This window comes from Euleptes europaea, chromosome 9 (genome assembly GCF_029931775.1).
Source record: "Euleptes europaea isolate rEulEur1 chromosome 9, rEulEur1.hap1, whole genome shotgun sequence".
Classification (NCBI taxonomy): Eukaryota; Metazoa; Chordata; class Lepidosauria; order Squamata; family Sphaerodactylidae; genus Euleptes; species Euleptes europaea.
The window spans coordinates 70708103-70726797 of record NC_079320.1 but is presented as its reverse complement, the minus strand read 5'-3'; positions in this window follow the sequence as shown (position 1 = coordinate 70726797).

The following is an 18695-nucleotide window of genomic DNA, read 5'->3' as shown; positions in this document are numbered from 1 at the left end:
CTCGCAGAGGAGGAGGCAAGGGAGTTGGGTTCTGCTGCTGGGAATGCCTTCCTTTAGTGGAGATCTACTGCAGGATCCAAGCCACTGACCTCCAAAGCCCCATATGAGCTTGGCCTGCTGTATGTCCAGGGGTGTGGAGAAGAAGGTCTCTTGCTCCCCCTGGTGATACCCTCCATGGGAACTATGCCTGCATAGGGAAGGATCAAGCCTAATGTGTTTTGGATAGAGTGGCCAGTGTGTAAAGTGGCTAGTGTGTAAAGTAGCTGCTACTGAAAGAAGAGTTTTCACAAGCTCTAGTGCAGCAAGGTTGCATGGCTGTTCTTAGCTTAGGCTAATTTCTACTCTATAAAAATTTAGAAGGGAAAATTGTGCAGAGATTTTGACTTTTTAACACAGGGATCTGAGTAGCCTTCGTAGTTCAGTTTTTCTATAATAAATTAAATTTTCTGAATACTGAAAAGCCTTTTTAACCTGAGTTACTGCCGAGGCTTCCTTCTGTCTCTTGAGGCCAGAGTCTCAATTCAGACAAAAGGAGCTCATCACAAGCTAAAAATTCTCCTGGACTTCAGACTGCCGGGGGGAAGGGAGGCAGATTGCGTGGGCAAAGGGTTCTCCTACCAAAAACAATCCTAACCTGCACAAAACCAGCATGTTGGAGTGGGCGGAGTTCGAATCTTTGTCATGTTAATTTTCTACAGGTGGGAGGATTTTGCAGGAGCAGTCAGTCAGGTGACTCCCCCCAACTTGTCATCTGAAGTCGGACAGTCCAAGAACAATCTTAGCCAGGGCTGAGCTCCTTATATAGACCAGACTCCCCCCACCCCCAGTTGTGGAAGTACAATTTGTGTCTGTTAGAGTACTCCTTCTTTCTCCGAAGTATTCAGAGAGACTTTCAACAGTAATTAGTTGACGATTGAGCTCAGTGAGTTCCTAAACACCCAGCCGTGTGTGTGTTTACTTGGAAGTAGACTCCACTGAGTTCAGTGGGGCTTATTCCCACATTGTTACGTATAGGATCATTTGGAAAAAAAAAAAAGCTTTCCTTAAAGCAGGGGCAGCAATAAAACTTCTGGACATCTGGAGAAGAGCTGGTGAGTATCTTGGTCTTCCGTTGTAATATCCAATGGGAAATTTGTTCAGGGCAGATGTGGAACTTTTATCTCCCCTGGGGAAATTCCCCTATGTTGTTCTTGCCAGCGCTTCTTAAGCAGTCCAGATATGTCTGTTTCAGGACCTGAGTCCCAGGAAATAAGAGGGGTCACTTGCATAGGTGTCCTTTTTGTTCCTGTCAGTCTTTTCATCGTTCAGCATCTTATTACTTCTTGCATGGTCTGATCTGTTGGATACATTCAGTAATTGGGAGTGACACCACTTTTTAAAACGTTATTTCCATGTAAGCACCACTTTTTTTCCTAGTGCAGAATGAATGTCCTTTTAGACGATGCTCATCCATTGGTAACTGGTAGCCAATCCATGACATTTGCTTGCTACACCTTCTGCTGTTGGCAAATACAGCCTTCCTTAAAAATGGACCACAAAGTTACAATTCAATTGCACGCTTTCTTCTGACCTCTTCTAAACGTGTGTTTACAGAGAAGATGTGAACCCTGGTGTGCAGGAACACTTAACGAGGTCTTCCATCTAGGTTTGTTTCCTCCTTCATTGGGATGGTTTTTATAAATTAAGGGAAACATATATTAACTTCCAGTGGCAATCAAGTGACTGTATAGGATGGGAAGTCTGAATGTATTTTGACGTTATGTGGAACTGTAAGCAGAACATCACAATTGAGTATAAAGGTATGATTTACTGTGGGAGCGGAAAGGAAGAGAGGCCTCATCCAGGGCCAGCTTTGGGTAATACGTTGCCTTGGTTGAGCTCTCTCTATTGGCAGTGAGTGATTTCCAGCAGGGTTGGATCAGCGCCTCATCTCTCTTGGTTGAGCAGTCTGCCTTCTCTCCGGTTGATGTTTCTTGATCTTAACCTGCGGTTCCACCTGAACAACCCCTCTGTCGCATCACACTTGTTTTGGTTTTGTTTCTTCCTTTGGTTTTCCTTCTCTAAATAAACTTGTATCTCTTGGAGGATTGCCTTTGAGAGATCTCAGTTCTTTTTCCTTGAATGTTCTTTAAAAACCCAGGGGCTTGCAGCAGAGGTGCATCCAAAAGGTTGTTTTAAGTGCCGCTTTGGGTGATGGGGCCGTGGCTAAGTGGTAGACTTCAGGACTTGCATGGAGAAGGCCCCAGGGTCAGTCTTCGGCATCTCCTTTTAGAAGGCTCAGGTCTGAGATGATGTGAAAAGACCTCGGCCTGAGACCCTGGAGAGCTGCGTGGTGTAGTGATTAAGAGTGGTGGACTCTAATCTGGAGAACCGGGTTTGATTCCCCACTCCTCCGCATGAGCGGTGGACTGTAATGTGGTGAACCGGGTGTGTTTCCCCACTCCAACACATGAAGCAAGCTGGGTGACGTTGGGCTAGTCACAGTTCTCTCTGAACTTTCTCAGCCCCACCTACCTCACAAGGTGTCTGTTGTGGGGAGAGGAAGGGAAGGAGATTGTAAGCCGGTTTGATTCTCCTTAAAAGGTAGAGAAAGTCGGCATATAAAAACCAACTCTTCTTCAATCAGAGCAGACAATAGTGACCTAGATTAGCCAATGGTATGCCTCAGTATAAGATAGCTTCAGTTATTCTTCCATGTGTTGGCTTGGTTTCTGCCAATAGTTAGCATTAACTCAGAATTTCTCTTAAATGTCTAGACAGCTGACTCTCCACTCACTTCATGAACTGGATCCATGTGACTCAACCCTCATATCACAACTTTTGAAACTCCTAACTACAACTCATTTTCTTCTCTTGTCGCCTATTTTGGCTCATAACTTGAGGAAGAAGAAGTGAAGCACAGTAAGACTTCTCTTAATGAAAACGGCAGTTTAACTACAGCTTCTCGGAAGGTGCCGGACCATCACATGACCAATATTTGTTGAACGGACCAATCAGCAATGGCCAAGTGGCTAGCGCTGCCCCCTGAGACCATGTAAACAAAACATTTAACCATTCTTGCAGTCCTGACAGAGACAAAACTCGTATACTAATTCCCAACGAAAAAAGAAAACTTTTGTGGTTTCATTGCATGGAATGTTCTTGGCATGGGATGACTTCACCCTAGATCTGGGAATGGGCCTGAGCAGACGCATACCTAGTACAAGCAAAAGTGCCTTTCTTAGAATATTTATGAAATATCTTTTGCAGAAACAAAAACAAAAAGGTTCTCATGCAGTATGCATAAAAACCTATACTAATGCCATTATCTAAATTGTCTGAAAAAAAATCAAGTCCGTCCTCAAAACCAATCCAGAAAGTCTAATCAACTGTTCAGAAAAGGCTTTTTGGGATGACACGCTGCTACAACCTTTCCTAAATGAAGATTTAATAATTACAACATTTATATCCTGTTTCCCTTGGCTTAAATACGTAATTAAAGCAATACCCCCCAATTCCTCCCCCCAGGAGCTGGCACGATGCAATAAAAGTCCTGCAATCTACCCTCCGTTACAAGCTCCGGTGGATAAAGCAGTGTTACAGGGGCCGATGCTTCTCTCACCTTCACGAAGCGAAGTCACCTGCGGGACCTTGACGAGCAGCCCGTTCCATAAGCTAGGGAGAGCTGCAGAGAAGAGGCTGGCATTGACTGCTGCCTTGTATGAGGGGACAATAAAAAGGAGCCGCGTGAGGACAGGTTTGTAAAATTGAGTTAGTGGGTCAGGAGTATTTAGTTTAAAAAATAGACTACTCATTACTGAAGAAGAGTTGAAGAAGGAAGAGTTGGTTTCTATACCCTGCTTTTCTCTACCTTTAAGGAGTCTCAAAACGGCTTACCATCACATTCCTTTCCCCTCCTCACAACAGGCACCTGGTGAGGTAGGTGGGGCTGAGAGAGTTTGGAGAGAACTGTGACTAGCCTAAGAACTGCGACTAGCCCAAGGCTTCATGTGGAAAAGGAAGGAATCGAACTGGGATCTCCAGATTAGAGTCCGCCACTCTGAACCACTACATCATGCTGGAAGTGAATCCACTTCTATTTTAGGCAAGTTGCGTTTGTGAATGGGTGTGGTGATCAGACCGGGACCTCAGAGGTCTGGTTTCCAATCCCCACTAGGCCAGGAAGGTCATCAAGGGCCTAATCTACCTCACAGGCTTGTTGTGAAGACAAAATGGAAGGGGAGGGAACGACGTGTGCCACTCTGAGCTTCTTGGAGGAAGGGTGGGGTACAAAAAGGCATAGAGAGGTTTGTCTTTACCACATCTGCCCACCCCCATCCACCTGAATCATAAGGGTCATCCAAAAACCCTTCTACATGCTCTTGTGAAAAGTACTTGGGTGTAAAGAATTGTTCTACGAATGCTAAGGCGTTCATGGGCTATCTTAACGGCACGGACCGCGACACTACGTCCTCAGAATTTAAGTCCCCCTAAGGAGGTGTGGAGTAAGGAGTGGGTTTCTACAATATAGTTCTCGATCTAGGTTTTACCCCTAACCGAATTTAAGTTACAGTTCCGGACCGAGGTAAGGAAGAGCTTCTAAACGAAAAGAGGGGAGATTGATTTGAGTTCTCAGGGCACCTCAGGAGGAAATGGGCTGTCTCTTATTTCCACAGAATCACAGGACTGGCAGCGTTTCTGCATTCCTAACATACCCCCTTCAATAACTCCGTTTCACACATGATGTGCGCGCAACAGAGAGCTGCAGTCACACTTCTATTGTGGATCTCCCTGAGCCTTGTGTGAGCCATTAGGGCCTTGGCAGATTGACACTTGCTGCTGCTAGGCGCACACTTCGACAACACAACGTGGGAACAGGCTTAATGACAGAAGATTCTGGGGTTTCTGAGACGGGACCCCGTACCCGGCTACACTTTCCCTGCAGGAAAGCCTCGAGGACTCTTGTCTTATGATCTTTCCGGTGTTTCCCAGGCTGTGGGCATGCAAGAAAAAAGAGGACATTTATTAAGCAGCATTGGTGGGAAGGGTATATAAGGAGCTGACCTGCATATTTATGAAGGATGTGTGAAGGGAAAGGGGGTTGTCAAACTCAAAAAGTGGGGACACGGTGCAAGAAGAGATCGCTTATACCCTTAATTGAAGTGAACCAAGATCCTTCTCCGCTCTTAAACCTACATGTGAAGACGGAACTGAGTTTTCCTTGTTCACAAAGATTTCAGCAGATTAAAAGCACTAATTTGTCTCACATAAGAACTGACCAAACCCCCCCCCCCCATTTTTGGTTTTGAATGTGCTGAAAATCTTCATCAACAAGGACAGACTGGCATAACATCACAAATCATGGTCTTATGCTACCGACGAAGGGAAATTACTCTGGTGTTGAAAGTATATGTGCTAACCCAGTGGACAATCTAATATTATCATGCGTTTGGATTTGATTTGGCAAGATAGAAGTCTGCACTTGGTGGTTTGGGTTTTCTTAAAAATTAAATGTGTGGATGTTGGTCACTGCGCAACGAGAGAAACTTGCCCTGATTTAGCAAGCAAGATCAGCACACAGAAACAGACTTCTGTTCTCGGAACTGCGCCCGGCAACACTTCTCCAGGGCCATGAATCAAGGCACAGAAACAGTGTCGCTGACTGGGTCAGGGGTTTGTTTCCTTTGCAAAAAACCTGTGGACAGGTTTTCAGTTTTAGTATGGGCTGGAAATGGGCAGCTTCTGTTTAAGCTCATTTGCTGTCTCTCACTGTTTGGGTGCTGCAGGTTTCCCGAGGTTCTGGAAAGACCTCTTCTGAAGTACGTGATGCGACTGTTCATTAGTCCACATTGTAGAGATCAACTGTAATTAGGGATGCCAACCTCCAGGTAGGGAATGGAATTCTCCTGCAGTTGCAACAGATCTCCAGGCTACAGACCCAGAGGTGGAAGGGACCACCAGGGTCATCTAGACCAACCCCCTGCACAATGCAGGAAACAACTACCTCCCCCCCCACACCCCCAGTGACCCCTACTCCATGCCCAGAAAACACTAAAATCCCTCCAATCAGCTGTTTGTTGAGGAAAGTAAAGGGACATAAATCCAGTTCTTCGTCAGACAGCCATTGGGCAGGATTTTAAGTTTTGTTACATGGTTGCTCAGATACAGTTCGAGCAATGAGAATGGCGTGTGCTTCACACATTTCTGTACAGATGTCTTTATTTATACTGTTTTTTTCTCCCCAATGTGGAACCAAAGCAGCTTACAACACTGTTCTCCCCTCATCTGTTTTATCTTCCCAACAACAACCCTGCAAGGCAGGTTAGGCTGAGAGTGACTTGTCCAGGGTCGCCCAGCGAGCTTCCAGTAGGGATATATTTACACGAGCCTGGGTCTTCGGCCACAAATGTAGTTTCCTTTACCTGAAACAGGCCACATCAATTTTCTGAAAAGTACAATATACATCCTACATTTTTTTTTTTTTGGTACCAAGAACCTTGTATTTTCTTAGTAACTGAGCCATTGGTGGCAGCAGGGTGGGTAGCAGACAGTCTTCAAGAGTCACCGCAACCCAGGTGGCACAGAGCAGAGCATAAATTTTTAACAATAAATTGAAAAATTCATCATTTTCCCTGTCTTCGAGGCCCGAAGCACGAAATGCTAATGCTGGCCTCAGAGGGGAAATAGTTCTCCTGCATATTTGAGAAAATGTGAAACCCTTTCAAGGAAATCTAATAAACATAATCGTCGCAGCCTGCTGACACAAAGGAAAAAGGACCTCATTCGCTCTTTTGTTTTTATGCTGCAATTTAGCGGCCCCGGCTGATTTACAAATTGGATCACGGCAGTAAATTATCCATGCCTGTACCTGTGAAAGTAAGCACCGGGATCCATATTTGTTTGGAGTTCTGCTTCAATCAGCACAAATGATAAATCTGATGGTCTGAAATTGGAAATACCAAGGGCTTTTCGCAATGATTGAGCAAAATGTCTTCGCTCATAATTTATAGTGACCCGTTTTCATTCTGCACGCTTTGTATGTCTAATATTTATTTCATCGCAAATTAAATTGTCCCTCCTATATTGTCACATCTCTGCTTTTATTGATGTTGGCGAAATCCAATTGCACTCCCTGCGCACACGCACACACACCCCTCGATTGAAAGCAGTCTCTCCTGTTTAAGACAGTGAGAGAACATCTGTTATTATAGTTCTGCCTCTTCTCCCCCCCCCCCCACACACACACCTTGGGTGCTTTACATATCTGGGGTGTGTGTGGATTCCTATGTGCATCTGGGTTTCAACAGGAAGAGTTGCTTTCTTTTTCCGTTTTCTTTCATTTTTCTCTGAACAAATGATTCATTTTATTATTGCATTCGTTTCCCCCCCCCCCTTCCCATCAGTTTCATTTCTGGCTGTTGCGTCTGTGGAATCCAGATGAAGTTTCAAGAATTGTCCTCTTTACCCAAAGGACTCTGGCTGCCAAATGTTAGACGGATAGGAAAAGGTTCCTAGTTTTCTAGGCAATTAAAATGCTTGCTTGCGGAACAGATGGAAGCATCCCCAGAAGGCAGGTAATGGAAGAGAGAGGGATTTGGCAACCTGAGAAAGGCAGGCAGAGTGCAAAGAGTGTGCTGCGGTTGACATTTCAAGGATGCAGGTACAGTGGCAGGAGGAGGCATTCCCAGAAAGGCAAGTGATGTAGCAGAGTGGGCAGAGACCTTTACATTGTCCGGACAGTAAATTTCAACATGTTGTGAAAAACAGATGGTGGAATAATAATACTTGGTGGAAATCATACTGGAATTAGTTTCTCTTTCACACACCCAACATACTGCTGCTATCAAGCCTCCATTTTGACATTTCTTTCTCCCTCTTCTCCATCTTGCTGCTGAAGACCACCTTCTGGAGAGCCAGCATGATGTAGTGGTTAAGAGCGGTGGACTCTAATCTGGAGAACTGGGTTTGATTCCCCAGTCCTCCAGATCAGCAGCTGATGCTAATCTGGCGAACTGGGTTGGTTTCCCCACTCCTACACATGAAGCCAGCTGGGTAACCTTGTGCTAGTCACAGTTCTCTCTGAACTCTCTCAGCCTCACCTACCTCACAAGACGTCTGTTGTGGGGAGGGGAAGGGAAGGTGATTGTAAGCTGGTTTGATTCTTCCTTAAGTGGTGGAGAAAGTCGGCATATAAAAACCAACTACTACTCCTCTCTGTCAATCAGCTCCTCTCTGTCAATCACATGAGGCACAGATGTGAGTTTTGGGCCCTCTCAAAGAGAAAGGCTGAGAGCCTGCAGAGGCAGGAAGGCATGGGACAATGGTAGGACTCACCTTGATTGATCTTTATTAAGGTCAATGACCAGCACAGGTAATCAATCAATCATCACCTTTATTGGCATAAACACAGGTAAACATATAAAGCACCAATTTACACAAAAATACAATATCTACATATCAGAGTAAAACATGCTAGAATAGATCATTTGTTGACATAAATAAAATCACTTAGAGAGGAGGGGAACATATAATTAAAACTGTCGCCCCTCAGTTTTCAGGGCTGTTGAGTAGCGCAAACCCTCCTCCATTGTAAGTCAATTGCAGCAGCACAGAATCTAGCCACTGAGTATGTTGTATTGGAATTCGCATCTTGTAGCAGGGATGGGATATAGAGATGTCCCATGTAGCCAGAGAATTTGTAAATTAATGGCAAGGTGAACCTTTCTCGAATAGCTGTATAATATTGACAGTCGAGGAGAACGTGTTCAAAAGTTTCTATGGCTCCAGAACCACAGGGACATTTTCTCTCATATGGTGTCTTCCTGAAGTGGCCTTCCTGAATGGCAGAAGGGAGGGCTTGACATCTGACCAAGGTAAAGGCTCTTCTGTGTTTTGCAGTTTCCAGATTGGTTAGATACTCCATAGGAGTAGTAAGATACCTGGCTGGATTCACTAATAATTAAGTTTGGTGTTTTGGCTAGGTCGATTTGTCGTTCTATATCAGTTATACGCTGTTTAATCATTGCCTTGGCCTGAGCGTAGCCCATGGCAGTTAATGCCTGCGGTGTGAAGCCTAATGTTGTCATTTTATAGGACTCGCCTTAATCTCTTTATGCTATCTGAAGGCAACAGCAGCTGACGAGGGAAACAAAGGCCCTTCCTTTACCTGCCTTTGGGACCATTAATCAGAACTGCTCAATAATTAGGGAGGGTACATTTAAGACAGAGAATCTGGTGACCCTAACACTTAAAACCTTAGAAAACCCACATTAGCATTCCCTACTAGGAGGCTTTCAGTCCAGCGTGATCTGATATGGATTGTTTGAATTGCCTGCTGAAAACTTAGCTCTGCCTAGCCCTAGTGGCTTCCAACGCACTTCTCACTCAGATATCGCCTCCTTTCTTTGCTTATTTGGAAATATTCCTAGGACACCCTCCCCAAAACTCCTTCCTTTTAACCTTTTGCCAATCCTACAGCTCTTACTGTGCCTGGCTTGGCCTCCTCTCCCCTCTCCAAGCTGGAAGATAAAGGTTTTTTTTGTTTTGTTTTTTTAATTTAAACCTCTGGCCCTATAACTGGAGCCAGAATCCAAGTATCATGCATCTTTGCCTTTCTACCCACTTTAGAACTACAGCTGGACTTAGTCCGCAGATACTTTCCCCTGGAATGTTTTTGTTTTTAATTGTTTGTTGTCTGGACATGCAAACTTCTGTTTTGGGATTTGGATCTCTGCCTGGAACCCGCACAAATAGGTAGCCAGAAGCCCTGCTTCATCCCTTTGGCCGCTCATGTGGAGGAGTGGGGAATCAAACCAGGTTCCTTTGCAGGCACGCATTAGGCAAGATGATCCTATCCATGGTCATGGGTGGCTGGGGCAGGTCATTAAATGACACTGGGGGTGGGGGGGAGAGAAGTATTCCTCTCATAAGCAACACAAGAATGCACGTGTGAAATAACACTGATACCACAATCTTAAATGAACACCAAATTGTTTATATATGTATACATAATCTTTATGATTGCTGGCGGACTGATTTGCTCACTATTAACATATGTGATTCACCGTCAAGCGGCATGCAGCAACAGCATGTCTAGGGGGAGGGGGGAAAGCAGGATTCCCATCTGGCTGAGGAGGTGCATGCATTTTGTATTTACTTCATTTATACCCCGCCTTTCTCCACAATGGAGACCCAAAGCAGCTCACATTGTTCTCTTCTCCTCCGTTTTATCCTCACGACCACCCTGTGAGGTAGGTTAGGCTAAGAGTGTGTGTGACTGGCTCACGTCACCCAGAAAGTTCCCACGGCAGAGTGGGGATTCACACCTCGGTCTCCCAGTTCCTACTCTGACACCCCAACCACTCAGCGCCAATTGCACTGTACTTTACCATTTGAATATGTGAAAAGTAAGCCAACAAACTGGTCTGAATTGTTCCTGAACAGCTGAACTGCTTGACGAATGACTGGCAAACAGATCATGAGCTTAACTGGCAGGTGTTCAAGTATGCCTAATTTTACCGTGGCCATTTGGATACTGTGGCTGACATTATGCTTTATGCTTTTATAACTGCTTGATTTTGCTAATTGTCCTCCTCCATAATTTTTATTTGTGATTTCACACTATCTGGATTCCTTCCAAACTTGTAGAGGAGCCTCTCTCATTTGCTAGCAGATCTTTGGGGGCCATTTGTTTGGGCCACAGCCCAGATTGTGGTTGCTTTCTTAGCCAGGTGGAAGAGAAGGAAGGAAAATACAAGAGGACAGATCTAGGAATAAATAAACACTAGAGCACCCTGCACAATTGTTTTGGTGCACTGCATAAATCTGTGCATGGTTCATACCTGGATTCCTGGCAACTGTTCACCTCTGTAATTTCTTTCTTTATGGCATCTTTAAGAAGCCCTTTGGTCCCATCAAACGCTTTGCCTGCCATTCCCTTCACATACCGGTTATTCTAGAATTCTCCCCTATCCTGCTAATATACCTTAACTTAAAGATGTCATAGGTTGCTGACCCCTGCTTCACCATAGGTCAGCACCAAGCAATTGATACAATCTGGTTTTGGTTTGCTCATGTTGTGTCCTGGCCCAGCGCAATATTTTTAATCATGACTCCCCTTTTTAGAGTTGCATTATTTTGTCTCTATTTAGACTCCTCCCACTCCATTAAAGTAGGCAATTTTGTTGATTTGCACAGTATTTTCAATTGTAATGCTGCTTAACATGTTTTTCTTTGCGGGGGGAGTGAGTTATTATATGTGCCTTGCTCCTACACAGGGTTCTCAATGACCTCCCATGCATGGGATTTGGCAGGTCCGTGTTCACTTCAGTTCCATAATGTTGCAGCTTTAGATATTCCAGGCACTGGCCATTTGCTTTTTACAAAAAAGGAAGGAAAGAAGGAAAGAAAGAAGATGGCACAAAATTGTCGTTTTAGTCCATTAATCAAAACTGCAGTTAGTAAAAGTTTGAAAAAACTAGCTTTGTGCAGCTATCCCAATGCATCTTTTTCTCTCCCAAACACTGCCCTCTGGTGGCATGTTTTTAACATGCAGGACTGTGGCACCTTCCCCATATAATTGCAAAGCTGAGGCACTCCTTGGATTAGTCTCAGTACATTTATAGGGAAATACTGTTATTCCTTTTTATGTGTTAATTAAAATAATTAACTTTTGAACCATCAAGTATCTTAACTTTGGACTAACACTGAAGCATTTTCCCTGAACATAATGTATGCCATATTAGACATGGGAGTGGGGGAGACCACTGGGCTAGAAGCCGGTTGCTGCAGAATTCCTGTAAAGTGAGTGGCGGGTGATCGAAGGTGGGTGGGATGGAGGTGCAGAGCTCTTCTCTGCCTGGGCTTCCTCTCACCATGAAACCGCACCTCCCTATGTAGTTTTGTCTTGGTGGCACCTTGAGAGCAAAAGTCACTAGTGTGATGTAGTGATTAGTGTTGGACTTGAATCAGAGAGACCCAGGTTCAAATCTCCTCTGCCATAGCCAACCTCACAGCATTGTTATGAGGATATAATCTGGAGGGGAGAATCATGTACATTACCCTGAACTACTTGGCGGAGGGGCTGAATACAAAAACTCTGCCAAATGAATAGAATTAACCTCCCATTGGCAGAAAAACTGCCAAAGACAAGAAGCTTTGGGTGGGGGGGAGACTGTTGGTGGAGGGAATGTTCTGGTAGACTTCTCCAACATGCCGATGCTCTGCTTTGACCTACCTTTTCTGTAATAGCAATTTGGCATGTTGTGTCGCTGGCACATCTCATTGGAAACCAGGATGCGTGACTGTAATTCACACGTACAGCATGCACCACCCTAAAACACCTGTACATTTTCCTGGTCTTTGCATGCACACTGTCTTCCACAACATCTACAGTGCAATCCTAAGCAGAGTTACACTTTTCTAAGCCCATTCAGTGGACTTAGAGGGGGGTGGGAAGAAACCGCCAGAACATGGCCTTCGACAGCCCTAATGCTGACGACATGAACTTGTGAATAGCACAAATGTTCTTTTGAAACTGCACATATATTTTTTTGTCCTGGAAGCGCAGCACATTTTGTGCCTAGTTTCACATAGCAGGGGGAAAAAACCACGTCTGGGTAATGCCGAAACAGTCTGTTCCTAAGGCCACTGGCCAGAATCCATCTAAAACAGTGGTTCTCAACCTTTTTTGCTCTATTCCCCCCTTTCACCATTGTTCAGAATATAATTCCCCCCCTTCTCAAAATAGTCTATCTCAAAAGTTTCATTCCAAATAATATGCGCTTTGCTGAATAGTGGTCCCGATCCCCCCCCCCCCCGGAACCCTAAAATCCCCCCCTGGGGGGAATTCCCCACTTGTTGAGAACCCCTGATCTAAAAGGAGTTCTAACTAAAGACCCAGTTAAATAAATGAGATTTCGATTTGATGTTCAGTAGCTTGTTCTTTTGGGTTCAGCAACACATGCAACCCAATGCCACACATTTACTTGGAAGAAAGCCCACGGTGTTCTGTAAAGCTCATTTCCGAGGATGCATAAAACTGCAGTCTTAGGCACAGATAACTTTGGATGGATCAGCACCACTGATCAAAAACCAAGGAATTACTTGAAGCACGCTAGGAATCTCCCGCAGAGTTTTCTTCCCCATCGAACAGTGGATTTCCTCTCCCACCAAGCTGTTATCCTAATTGCTTCGGAAAGTCCCTTCAGCTTCCAGATAGGCTTGCTACATACCAGCAGGGGCTGCCATTCAAGAAAAGAAAACCTAAAGTCCCCTTGGGGCACATGAGACCATGAGTGCTGGTGTTGAGGTACAGAATTGAACAACAGCAAAAGCTTAGGAGCAAAGATAACAGTAAAAACCAACTCTGCTCTTCAGAACAAATTAACAACATTAAATATCGTTTAATAAATGAACAAAAGACTATATCAAGAAAGCAAGAAAAAACCAACAGAAATCCTAGACAGAAAAAGTCGTTCAAGAAGAAGGGTTAAAGGGTTGGAGGGTATTGAAATGATGGGAGAGAGGGGAGGTGTGGGGAAATAATGAGTTTTTAATCTGTTTATTAATGTAAAGAATTTATAGATCTATCCTTTTTTTTGGGAATTATTATGTAATCTATTAGCATTTTTATTTTAATTTTAATTTATAATATTGGTAATTGGGTTATATAAGACAATGGGTATATAATGGACATTAGGAGTAAACAGAGAATTATAAATAATTATATACTAGTCTAATAAGAATAGATAATATTCACTATAAAGGAGGGACTAGATTATGAATAGGTTAGAGGAAGCTGGGGGGGGGGAAGTCCAAATTATTAGATGTATTTAACATTGAAGGTATACATTAAGCTATATATTGCTACTTACTAACATATGGAATGATAAGCTTTATGAAATACCAAATAAGATGGATTGTGTTATTATGGAAAAAATAATAAAAAGTAATTAAAAAAAAAAAGACGTGTAAGTTGTGGGCCGTTCCTCTTAGTCCTAAAAGGCCAAACACATTTCAGTGTTTTGTCTTCTTCATCAGGAGTCCCTTTAACAAAATGTTAAAATTGCCACTGTTCCTGTATGAAAACTGTAAAATGAAGCCCATCTCAGGCAGGTTTCCTGGACAGGCAGCATAGAAATGCTCTAAATAAATAAATAAACCTCCCTGCCAGGGGAAGGATAGCCTCAGCACCCCCATATTTGCCCAAGGTGAAAGGGAGAGGGCCAGCTGGAGGAGCCTGCTTCAGCAGGATCCATCCTCTCCCCCAGTTGGGACCTACGGGACCGCCTCTCCTGGCATATCCCCCCAGAGAGCTTTTCGCTCAATGATCAACAGTTTACTGGTGGTCCCCTGCCCACGGAGTATGCAGCTGTCCTTGACCAGGGCCAGGGCTTTCTCGGCCCTGGGCTGGTGGAACAGTCTACCAAGTAAGGACTGTGTCCCTGATCCCGTGGAGGGGCTGTGGCTCAGTGCTAGAGCATCTGCTTGGCATGCTGAAGGTCTCAGGTTCAACCCCCGGCATCTCCAGTTAGGAACTAGGTGAGTAGGTGATGTGAAAGACCTCAGCCTGAGACCCTGGAGAGCCACTGCCAGTCTGAGTAGACAATACTGACTTTGATGGACCAAGGGTCTGATTCAGTATCAGGCAGCTTCATGTGTTCATCAGGGCCCTGAGAGACCTAACTGAGTTCTGCAGGGCCTGCAAAACAGAACTGTTCTGCCAGGCCCACACCTGAGGGCAGCCACGAGTCTTTCCCCTATCGTCATTTGCTGGCCTCCGCATCCTCCCCCCCAACCTGGTTTGTGGGTCCGCTGCCGACCAGGTCTGTCTAGCGGCCGTGATTTAGAATTAAATGCCATCTTGTTTTATTGTAAAAGGAAGTACGGGATGTTAAAACAGTATGTTTTAATGGATGTTTTATGATTCTGCTGTGACCTGCTCTGAGCCCAGCTTGCCAGGAAAGAGCGGGATATAAATGCAATACATAAAACAAAAATAATAAATGAATTGACCCAGCAGGGCAGTTTGCCCTCTGGGTGGCAGGCCCATTGAAACCACTGGCACATTCATCCGAACAGGTTTGGGCAAGGGAAGAACAGCTACCACACGGGGTGGTCCTGAGCCTTAAAGTACCGACACCAGCTGGCTGTGGCTGGAGACGAGGCAGGGCAGCCCTTTAAAGGAGGCAGAGAGTGAGGCTAGCCCGTCCCAGTCACACTTGATGGGCAATAACTCCTGCCCATCAACCCAGGAGGGTGGGGCAACCACAGGGAGGCACGAAGAGGAAGGGGTGGGCAGAACCCTGAGAGTCTCCCTCATAAGGACCAGGGACTCAGACCAGGGAGGACAGGCTCTGTTAGCTGACCAGCTGCAGGGGAGGACAGTAGAAAGAGAGGAGGAAGACAACCTAGGGAGCTGTTAACATCTTTCCCCCTCTCTCCCTACTCCCCACCCCCTTTTATTTTACAATCAATTTTACTGGGGGTGGATAGCCGAGCTGGTTTGTCTTGGGTTTGGCATCTCTAACAGTTAGGGCGGTCCCTCAGTGGAACAGGCTTCCTCGGGAGGTGGTGAGCTTCCCTGGAGGTTTTTTTAAGAAGAGTCTAGATGGCCATCTGTCAGCAATGCTGATTCTATTACCTTAAGCAGATCATGAGAGGGAGGGCACCTTGGCCATCTTCTGGGCATGGAGTATGGGTCACTGGGGGTGTGGGGGGGGATGCAGTTGTGAATTTCCTGCATTGTGCAGGGGGTCGGACTAGAAGATTCAAAGCCGTTTGTTTTATTGGCCAATACACAAAACGCCTGGTGAAAATTGCCCAAAGCGCAGGACAATTCACACCCACATCAAAGGATTGCAAGCATGAATATAGACTTCGATAATGGGTGGTTACAGGGGTGTAATACACACGTAAGAACCCAAATGCCCAATACTCGGGACCCCCACATTAGCATAACCTATTACAGAATTGAAGGCAGTTACAGAGAAAGTAATGCTCTCATGCTCACTAATAAGCAAGAAGACTCTTCAGTGTCAGGTGCTGCTCTGTTTGATCCTAAGTTACTGCAGTTCTTCTTATCTTGGACCCTGGCAGCTGCCAAGGCTAACTAAGGGAGTTTTCCTAGCTGGCCCTTATGAGTGGGGAGCCAGCTTATGAGAGCATACTAAGATCGTCTATAGCTTCTCTAATTAACTTCTACTAGGGGGTAAAACGTGGCCCCTTTAGGTTTGAGGCCTGCTAACATCTATAGGTGCTTGGTGTGACTTTATAATAGATGCCAACTCTTATACACTGAGTATGGCATATTTATAAGTGCAGATTATACTTTATTGATTACAAAGAATATATTTCAAATCAAAGAATACATTTCCCATAGCATATAATGATTCAGGCATTTCATATATACGGCAACCATCTTTTTTAATAATTGAGGAATGGTTTATGGTTTTATATGTTGTATTGCTATATTTGTAAATTTTAATGTTGTCACCTGCCCTGAGCCCAGCCTGGCTGGGGGAGGGCGGGTTAGAAGTACGAAGAATGAAAAATGAATAAAAATAGACTGCGGCCTGTCAAAGCCTCCAAGAGGGACTCTGGAGGGTATGTTGGCCCTCCCCTGACAGACACTCAGACTCCTGAAATGCAAGTTGCCAGTGAGGCACAGGCTTTGGTCTCTGCTTGTGGGCCTTCCAGGGCATCCAGTTGGCCATTTTGGAAAACAGGTGCCTGGACTAGATGGACCTTTGTTCTGATCCAGCAGGACTCTTGCATTTGAGGATCAGACACGGGAACCGTAGGAACCACAGCTACCACCATGGGCTTTGAATGGTCGGCAACTAAGCAGTGTTTCAAGGGTGGTGGGTGGGACAGCAAAGTCAGCCACAGGATCCGCAGGACCATGGACAGTTCCCTGGCCCCCGGCGGAGGTCGCCATAAGTTGGCTGTGACTTGAAGGCACTTTCCACGACCATGCTGCTGCTGAGAGTGGGTTGGATGCACAACATCTCTGTCATTTCAACTAGTCAAAAGATCCATTCAATTAATGAAAATACTTTCTGACAGGAATAATGAGCTAACTTATAGAGTCAACAAATATGCAAGGCTATTATTAAGTATAGAAGCACTTGGCCTAATTCTGATAAGGGAAGTGGAATATATCACTGAATGGGTAATATTAAGTAAAGATTCAACTTTATTGTAAACATTTTATTCTAAATAGTGTTTTGTGAACAGATGTATTGCTATATTTTATCCTTTTAATCATGTTAATACTTTTGAATATTTGCTTTGCTGGTCAATGACCATAATAAATTAAATAAACATCTCTATCTTTGGGGAACTGATGCCCTGTAGGAATGCCTTTAACCATGCTTTTTTTTTTAACCATCAAGTCATAGCTGACTTATGGCGACCCCGTAGGGTTTTCAAGATAAGAGGTGTTTGGAGGTGGTTTGCCATTGCCTTCCTCCATGTCACTATGGTATTCCTTGGAGGCCAGTGTCAGTACTGAGTGTGTGTGACTGGCCCAAGGTCACCCAGCAAGCTTCCACTGCATGAGTGGGGATTCGAAACGGGTTTTCCCAGGTCCTAGTCAGACACCTTAACCACTACACCATGCTGGATAATGCCAATATTTCAACAACAACCTCAACAGAAAAGGTAAGAGTCTGGAGCTCACTCCTCCAAAGGGAGCACATCCAGGAAACTGCTTCCCCTAGAACTTCTCACTGCATGTAAGGGTATGAATGATCTCATCAGAGTGGATGTGACTACTTCCAAGTGGTGATGCTGCTGGTCTGACAGGTTAAATAGCATCCATAAGCCTTGAACAAGAAGAGTTGGTTTTTATTCCCCGATTTTTTTACCTTTAAGGAGTCTCAAACCGGCTTACAATCATCTTCCCTTCCTCTCCCCACAGACACCTTGTGAGGTAGGTGGGGCTGAGAGAGTTTGGAGAAAACTGTGACTAGCTCAAGGTCACCCAGCTGGATTCATGTGGAGAAGTGGGGAAACCAACCCGGTTCTCCAGATTAGAGTCCACCACTTTTAACCTGACCTGGATGGCCCAGGCTAGCCTGATCTTGTCAGATCTCAGAAGCTAAGCAGGGTCAGCCCTGGTTAGTATTTGGATGGGAGACCACCAAGGAATACCAGGGTTGCTGTGCAGAGGAAGGCACTGGCAAACCACCTCTGTTAGTCTCTTGCCTTGAAAACCCCATAAGGGGTCGCCATAAGTCGGCTGCGACTTGACGGCACTTTACCCACACACTTTTAACCACTACACCATGCTGGCTTACTTTCTGTACTGATGCTAGTCCGTGTTGAGCTCTGGACTCATAGTGTCAACCCTGTGTATAAATTCATACTTGGCAGCTTCACAGTGGAGTGGCCTTTTGGAAATTTTGAACTTGTGTTGCAATAAAGCTTGTGTTGCAAGTCTAAGGTGCCACAAGACTCTTGGTTGCAGAAAGCTAATGAAGACACCCCTCTGGAATTTCAGATGTTCATAGAATTACTTCCTTACCCCCTTTGGAGTTCGGTACTCCAAAGGGGGTAAGGAAGTAATTCTCACAGTAAATAGTTTGTTAGGTTTACCTCCATAGCCATTTAAATGGTTTAAACATTTCTGGAATTCCATCACTGCTTCAGAATCCTGCCTGCTGTGCCCACTGACCCATGGCAAAAGAGCTGCTTTGCTGCCAATGCATTTC